The sequence below is a fragment of the Eubalaena glacialis genome, chromosome 11, assembly GCF_028564815.1.
Source record: "Eubalaena glacialis isolate mEubGla1 chromosome 11, mEubGla1.1.hap2.+ XY, whole genome shotgun sequence".
Taxonomy (NCBI): Eukaryota; Metazoa; Chordata; class Mammalia; order Artiodactyla; family Balaenidae; genus Eubalaena; species Eubalaena glacialis.
The window spans coordinates 5,181,800-5,190,877 of NC_083726.1; positions in this window are offsets into that span (position 1 = coordinate 5,181,800).

Here is a 9,078-nt window from a genome sequence, read left to right on the forward strand (position 1 = left end):
TGTGGTCTCGGGGTCCCAACGTCGGGTGTGGCCATTGGCAGAGCACGGACGCAGTAAAGGGGGTGGGGTAACACCGGCTCCTCGCTGCAACATCGATAACTCCTTTGCATAATCAAGTAACAATGTCCTGGTTGTTTTCATTATCAAAGCCAACCTACACATCATAGAAATTTTGGAAAATAAAGTAGTAGAAAGAAGTACAATTTTAACATTTGGGTGTTTCTCCTTCTAATCTCTCCCCGCCCCCTGCCCCCCATGGTTTCTCTGCTTTTTGTTTTAACAGTTGTGATACTATCTACTGTAATGATACAATATCGTGTATTTTCATTTACGTCACGGGCGTTTCCCCGTGTTATTTCTAATTTTATGTTGAAAGGCTGTGTACCCCTCCGTCAAGCAGTGCCAATGGTTGATCACCAATGCTCTTACTAATTTTTCACCATTAGAAATTGATGCATATCTTTGTGCATAAAGTTTTCCCCAATGTCAAGTTATTTCCTTAGGGTAGATTCTCAGAGGTGGGATTTATTGAATTAAAGAATATGAAGACTTGTGAGGCCATGATTACATACTGACAAATGGTCTCCAGAAATGTTTGTATCCATTTACACTGCCACCAGCAAAGATAAATGTGCTCATGTGACCATCTTGCCAGTACTGAGTATTCTCATCTGGCCAAATAACTTGCTAATCTGATCATGAAAAAAATAGCATTGTATTTTAGTTTGCATTTTTTCGATTTCTAGCAAAGTAGAACATTTTTTCGTGTCAAGCGGTTGTATTTCTTTTGTGGATTGTCGGTGTGCTCTGCTCTTATCTACTGGGGGTCTGATAAATTTGTATGAGCTCGTTATATATTAAAGATATTAACCTGCTGTGTGTCATACTCGTTGCACATGTTTCCACCTTTTTACTTTTTTGCGTGTTTTACTGAAATTTTAACTTGATACGTAGCTGATCCATTCCCTCACTTGGCCCTGTGCCCACCAGACTCTTAACACAAGGCAGGCACATATATTTGTCCCCTTTGTTCACGGCTGTGCCACTGCACTGGTAGTAATGGCTGACGCATAGTAGGTGCTCCACAAACGTTTGTGAGACTGGCGTGGATGGATGTGCTGGGCATCCATGGCGCGTCACACAGACCACCCCCGCCCCCGAAGTGCTTGTGGACCAAGAACAGTTCACAGACCTTTTGGTCCCAGAATCCCTTTGCACCATTAAAAATCCTTTAGGACCCCAAAGAGCTTCTGCTAATGTAGGTTTTGCTTATCAATATTTACCATGTTACAAATAAAAATGGAGAATGTTTCAAAATACTATTTTGAAAATAAACTCATTACCTGATGGCACGAATAGCATATTTTAAAGAAAACTATTTTCTAAAAAAATTCAGTGAGAAGAGTGGCATTCTTTCATCATTTTGCAAATTTCTTTAATGTCTGGCTTAATATCAATAGAAGACAGCTGGGACCTCAGACCTGCCCCTGTACTTCATCTTTTGCAAGATCACACATCACGTAGCCTCTGAAAAATTCCACCGTACACTCAGGAGACAGCAAGAGTGGAAAAGACACAGGATATTTTAGTAGTATTACGAAAACAGGAATACCTTCCAGAACCGGAAAGGGTCCTGCCCACTTTGAGATCCCCTGGTCTGAGAAGAGACAAGAGTAGTCCGTGCTGCAAACACCTCCATCTGTCCTTTGTGGTTTCCTTCACTGCTTTAAACTGAAGGTCTTTGTTTCCCTCTAGAATTAATAAAGGCACTTCTGGAATTAGTTTGGCTTGTAGTGTGAGGTGAGGCTCCAACTTGACTTTTCCCCAGTTTTTTCTTTATAAATTTATTGTCTTTATTTATTTTTGGTGCATTGGGTCTTCGTTGCTGCGCGCGGGCTTTCTCTAGTTGCGGTGAGCGGGGGCTACTCTTTGTTGCGGTGCGCGGGCTTCTCGTTGCGGTGGCTTCTCTCGTGGAGCACGGGCTCTAGGCACGCAGGCTTCAGTAGTTGTGGCACGTGGGCTCAAGAGTTATGGCTCGCGGGCTCTAGAGCGCAGCCTCAGTAGTTGTGGCGCGCGGGCTTAGTTGCTCCGCGGCATGTGGGATCTTCCCGGACCAGGGCTCGAACCCGTGTCCCCTGCATAGGCAGGCGGATTCTTAACCACTGCGCCACTGGGGAAGCCTTCCCCAGTGTTTAAACCCGAGATCACCTACTGACTTCTTTCTCCCCCTCATCCATGTGTTTCCTCCATCACATCTGAAAATCTTATCTTTTGTGGCGCCGACTTTCCCAGTATCTAGTGATCCATCTACTTCCCCCAGAACTTCCCTTTTAAAAATGATTTCAGGTTTATATTTTGTATTCCTAATAGGGGGTCTTCCCCTTCAGGTTTTCTTAGCTGTTCTCACCAGATGAACATAAAAATTAATTCTAAATTTTACCCCGAATCCCAGTGCAGACGCAGGGCTGGCAAATTGTGCATAGGCCAGAGCCCTGGAGGGTGAGGTGGCCGCCGCTTCCTGCCCACGGAAGGCCTTGCCCTTGGGGTTTCAACCAACGTTCCTCTACGACTGGTGGCTGGTTTGCGATCAGGGGTGAAAATCTGTGTCCCTACTGGCTAGCCTGCTGCCTAGTCAGGGTCTTCTGCTTGGAAAAGTCTAGAATGCACACGATGCCCTGCTGGCTGGCCCCGGACGGCTGGTCCTAAGAGGTTCACAAGGGCCTCGCTGTGTCTTTCAAAAGTCCTTCCCTGGGTTCCAGAACATCTGGATGTAGCTGGGGAGTCTTCTGGATTCCAAACGGTATTGTGTCCCCAGAAACCTGCTGGTCACACTTCAAGCACTACATTTTAAACCAGTAGAAACTGCTGACTCTCTCAGATCATATCTGAGCAATTCCAAAGACTGGAGGCTCATGTGATCTGCCCGCGAGTTTCCCATGGCCACCTCAGGCTCTGGGCATCTGCTCAAGCCTCTTCCTGTCAAGAAAAGTTAATTTCTAGGCATACACTATAGCAGGGTATCGAGCTGGGCTTTTCCTGTTGCAGCCGAGACCCACATATGAGAATGAAAGCCTGTTCACTGAACGTTGACAGCTGCTGGCGATCCGTCAGTCCCCCGCACTTGAAGGGATGTCTTAGCTCTGTCAGCCTACCAGCACCCAACGGTTGCATAGGCTGGCTGGTTCTTTACCAAACCTGTTTTTCTCCTCTTTCTGGGCAAAAAGCTAGACTACATTCCCCAGCCTCCTTTCCAACCTGGTGGGGCTCAATGATGGAATTCTAACCAGTGGAATGCGGGCGAGAGGGATGCTCCGTGTTCTCTCCCCTTCAACCATTTGATCCATGCTGATAGTCAAGGTGACCTTGGAAAACACATAGTGAAGATGGCAGATCCATACAACAGAGACCCCCAGCCACAGTCTGTGGGAGAGCTGCCAGGATCCCCATGGGCCTGGGGCACTGGGCATGACTGGGGGTCAGCTCCCAGCGGTGAGCCGGTGGGAGCAGGGAGTGGGGAAGTGGCGGTGGCCCCAGGAGCCTCCGCGGCTGCTACAGCCTTTCTAGGAACGCTATGTCCTCTTTCCTCAAGTGGCCCTGACACGAGCACCAATGTGGCCCGGCGAGGGAAGAGCGAAGTCCAGCCAAGAGAAGGCCTCTTCGCCCCTCCAAAGCCACCAGGGTCACAAAGAGCTCCGGCCAACCCTGGGGAGAGGGGATGAGACACGCCCCCAAATTGTTTGAGCCAAACATTCTTTAGAAGCAAACAGGGCTTAGTCTTAACACGAGACTGTTCTACACACAAAAATGACAAGAAAACCTTTTAATGTGGCCAAGGTATCATTAAGGGACCTCCTACCTAGTGGGAAGAGGTTTGACAGATCCCACTGGATTGGGGTTTGGAAGAAATAAAATTTTTTCAATTTCTATTCCTAACGAGTTGAGATGCTTTAATAAACCAGTTACACTTAATTCACTTAAATGATGAAACCACCCGCAAAGCTATGAAATAACAAAACAGGAAAAGCAGAGACAACTCTGGTAGTCTCAGTCTTAAAGGAGCTTTAGGGCATAAACAGCGGTGCGGCGGATCGATGCTGCTGTTAGCACGCCGACTGCCCGGAGGGGTTTAGAAGGACCTTTGGAATCTGAATGAGAAAAGGACCGTAGTAACACACAGCTGCACACCTGCTGTCTGCCAGACATGGTTCTAGAAACCGAAGATGTAAGGGCGAGCAAGACAGAGACTTTGCCCTTGTGGAGTCCTCCTTCTTCCAGGCGAAGAGAATGATAAACCCACGTGTATCTCATACAAGGGAGGAGGGTGGATGGGGTCCAAGAAGATCTCTCCAAGGGCTTCATACGGAGCAAAGCCCCCAAGGAAATGAGTGAAGTGGCCTTAGACTCAAGCCTGACTGTGGTCCCAAAGAGGAAAAGTTATTCAAATCTGTGTTTAGTCTTAAAATCTATAGTGCCTTAGACTCAAGGAAGTATTTTTTTTTCAGATTTGAGATGACACTGAATATATAATTTTCTGTTCTCCGTAAAACTGACTTAATATGATACACATTTTATCATGTTGTTAAAAAGTTTATTTGAAAAAAAGCTAACGATTTCATAATATTTCCTTACATGGAGGTATATAACTTGTGTAGCTGTTCTTCCCCGGGCTGGCTTCATTTTTTAAAAATCAGGATATAATTTACACCCAGTGAAGTGAGCCGAACTTAAGTGCATACTTCGACGTGCTTTGACAAATGTATGCACCCGTGTCACATACCCCAAATCAAGATGTAGAACATTCCTATCACTCCAAAAATTTCCCTTGTGCCTTCAAGCTCTCCCCACCGCTGCCAGGCAACTGCTGTTTTAATATCTATGCCCATAGATTAGCTTTGACTCTTCTGGAACTTCATATCGATGGATTCATGAAGTGTGCACTCCTTTGTATTTAAGCTTCTTTTGCTACTATGATGTTTGTTTGTTTGTTTTAATTTATTTTATTTATTTATTTTTGGCTGCGTTGGGTCTTCGTTGCTGCGCGTGGGCTTTCTCTAGTTGTGGCGAGCGGGGCTATTCTCCATTGCGGTGCGTGGGCTTCTCATTGCGGTGGCTTCTCCTGTTGCAGAGCACGGGCTCTAGAGCGCAGGCTCAGTAGTTGTGGCGCACGAGCTTAGTTGCTACGCAGCATGTGGGATCTTCCCGGGCTAGGGCTCGAACCCGTGTCCCCTGCATTGGCAGGCGGATTCTTAACCACTGCGCCACCAGGGAAGCCCTACTATGATGTTTTGAGATCCATCCGTGTTGGTGTATGTATTAGTAGTTCATTACTTATTATTGCTGATTAAAGGTCCACTTCATTCTGTAGACAGACCCTAGCTGTTTTGCCATTCATCTGTTAACGGACATCTAGGTTACTTCCAGGCTGAGCAAACACAAATAAAGTTGCTATGGACGGCCCCAGAAAAGTCTTTTTGTGCACATATGTTTGCATTTCTCTTGGGTAAATACAAGGAGCTGAATTGCTGGGTCATAGGTAAACTGTATAACCTTATAAGAAACGGCCAAACTGCCTTCCAGGGTGGATGCACCATTTGACGTTCGTGGTTGTGTGTGTGAGTTCCCGTTGGCCCAGCTTCCTCTCTTCCCTTGCTGTTGTCAGTCATTTTCATTTCAGCCGTTCTGGTGGGTGGGTACATCCCATGATGGTTTTACTTTACATTTCTCTGATTTCTAATGATTCTGAGCCTTTTTTTTTTTTTTTTTTGCTAACCATTAATATATCTTCTCTCCCCCCGCCCCGATGTTTTATGAAAAATATCAAACACACATAAAAGTTGAAAAAAACTGTATCATAAACATCCATACATCCACCAACTACATTCTACAATGAACATTTTGCTAAATTTGCTTTATTGCATAAGCATCCATCCTTCCATCCGTCCTCAATAATATGTCTTACTTTTAATGCATAGGGCAGTAAGTGAAAGATATCAGTAGACTTTACCTCTAAGCACTTAGCATGCATACCACTAACTAGACTTCCACATTTGTTTACAGTTCTTTTTTTTTATTGGCAGAAGGGGGATTAATTCACATACAGTGAAACCATCTGGGGAGTTTTGGAAAATGCATCCACCACTGTCACCCAAGCCCCTCTCGAGATACAGAACATCACCACACAGAAAATTCCCTAGTGCTTCTCCCAGTCTTAAATACTTTTGTCAATCCCCAAGACACAAAAATATTCTGTAATTCCTTCTAAAAAATTATAATTTAAACTTTTAAAAAGATTTTATTGAAATATAGTTGATTTACAACGTTGTGTTAGTTTCAGGTATACAGCAAGGTGATTCAGTTACACATATATGAATAGCTATTCTTTTTTAGATTCTTCCAGTATTAACTTTTACATGTAGGTTCCTGATTCATCTCAAAAACGTATTGTGTGGATGATACGAGACGGGGTTGAAATTTGTTTTTTTCCCATATGGACATCCAATCGCTTTAGAATAACTTGTTGAAAGATGCTCTGTTTCTCCATTGGATCGCTTTGGTGACTTTGTTTAAATCAAACGACCTAATAGAGTTGGTCTGCTTCTGGACTCCTTCTGTTTCATAAATCTATTTGTCTAGTCCCATGCCAGCACCATGCCGTCTTGATTACTGTGACTTTGTAGTAAGCTTTGAACTCAGGATGTGTAAACGCTGCAATGATGTTCTTCCTTTTCAAGATTGCTGTGGGTACCCTACATCTGTGCTCTCCAGTTAGTAAGTCGCTAGACACATGTGGCTGTTTCAATTTATTAAAATTAAGTAAAATGAAAGATTTAGTTCCTTGAATATAATAACCATATTTTAAGTGCTCACTAGAGCATTTCTACTATCATAGTTCTATGTTAGGTTCTTTGCAATTCCATATAAATTTTATAATCATTTCATCAATTTCTATTAAGGAAGCCTGCTGGGACTCTGATTGGGAAGGAATTGAATCTACAGATTAAAGTGGTTGGAACCTGACATTTTAATAATGTTGAGTCTTCCAATACATGAATATGGTTTATTGCTCACTTTGTTTAGAATTTCTTTAATTCTTCTCAGGGGTTTTGTAGTTAATGGCCTATCACATCTTTTTGAATGTATTCCTAAGGATTTTATGATTCTGGATGCTATTTTATTTTTTTGTTGTTGTTGTTGTTTTTTAAATTTTTATTTATTTATTTATTTTTGGCTGTGTTGGGTCTTCGTTTCTGTGCGAGGGCTTTCTCTAGTTGTGGCAAGCGGGGGCCACTCTTCATCGCGGTGCGCGGGCCTCTCACTATCACGGCCTCTCTTGTTGCAGAGCACAGGCTCCAGTCGCGCAGGCTCAGTAGTTGTGGCTCACGGGCCTAGATGCTCCGCGGCATGTGGGATCTTCCCAGACCAGGGCTCGAACCCGTGTCCCCTGCATTGGCAGGCAGATTCTCAACCACTGCGCCACCAGGGAAGCCCTCTGGATGCTATTTTAAATAGAATTTTTTAAACAATTCATTTTGCAATTGTTTCTTGCTAAGGTATAAAACCCAAACTAATTTTTACATTTGATTTTATTCTGTGACTTTGCTAAATTCATGTATTAGTTCTGGTAGTTATTTCCCAGGCTCCTTAGGATTTTCTATACTCACGATCATATTGTCTGTGAATAAAGAGAGTTTACATCTGTCTTTTCATTCTGGATGCCTTTTATTTTTCTTTCTCGCCTTTTCGCGCTGTCCAGGACTTTCTAATACAGCGTTAGACAGAAGTCACAGAGCAGGTAGCCGTGTGTCATTCCTGACCTGGGGGAACATGGTCGATATTTCACATTCGCTGTGATGCTGAGTAATAGGTTTCTCATACATGCCTTTTAACAGATTCATGAGATTTCCATCGATCTCTCACTTGTGACAGTTCTTTTCTTACAATCACAAATGGATGTTGAATTTTGTTAAATGCTTTTTCTGCAATTTAAACAATCATATTTTTTCTCTTTTATCCTGTTAACATGGTGAATTAAACTGATTTTCCAATGATAAACCAACCCCGCATTCTCGGGATAAACAAAACTTGGTAATTGAGTATTATCCTTTTTATAAAATAGTGCGTTTGCTTTGCTAATATTTTAAAGTACCTTATGTGTTTGTTATCAGTAGGGATATTGGTCTGTCATTTTCTTTTCTGCAGCGTCTCTGTTATTAGGGTTTATGCTCACCTCATAAAAGGTTGGGAGCTGTTCCTCTCTGTTTTCTGGAAGAGTTTGTGTAAGATTAGATTATTTCCTCCTTAACTGTTTGGTAGAAGTAAAACTACCTGGGCCTGGAGTTTTCTTGTGGTAATAAGGTGTTTGCTAGGGAGTTCAGTTTCTTTAGGGGCTCGATGGGACTGATCAGCCATCTATTTCTTCTTCAGTGACCTTTGGTAACGCGTCTTTTGGGGGAATGTGTCCGTTTTATCCAAGTTAGCAAATTCACTTGCATAAAGTTGCTGATAATATTCCTTAATTACCTTTTTGAAGTCTATGGGATCTCGAGTGTTTTCCCCTCTTCTATTGCCTAATATTGTGTCTTTTTTAAACATTCTGATTAGATGTTTATCAATTTTACTGATCTTTGCAAAGTACCATTTTTTATTTCATTGATTTACTCCAGGTTTCTGTTTCCCATATCATTGATTTCTGCTCTTTGTTTTATTTTTTTAGTTGAAGTATAGTTGATTTGCAATGTTGTGTTAATTTCTGCTGGACAGCAAAGTGATTCAGTTATATATATATACACATTCCTTTTCATATTCTTTTCCATTATATTTTATCACAGGATATTGAATATTGTTCTCTGTGCAATACAGCAGGACCTTGTTGTTTATCCATTCTACATGTAATAGTTTGCATCTACCAACCCCAAATTCCCAGTCCATCCCTCCCCCAACCCCCTTCCCCCTTGGCAACCACCAGTCTGTTCTCTATGTCCCTGATTTCTGTTTCTGTTTCATAAACAGGTTCATTTGTGTCACATTTTAGATTCTACATGTAAGTGATATCATATGGTATTTGTCTTTCTCTTTCTG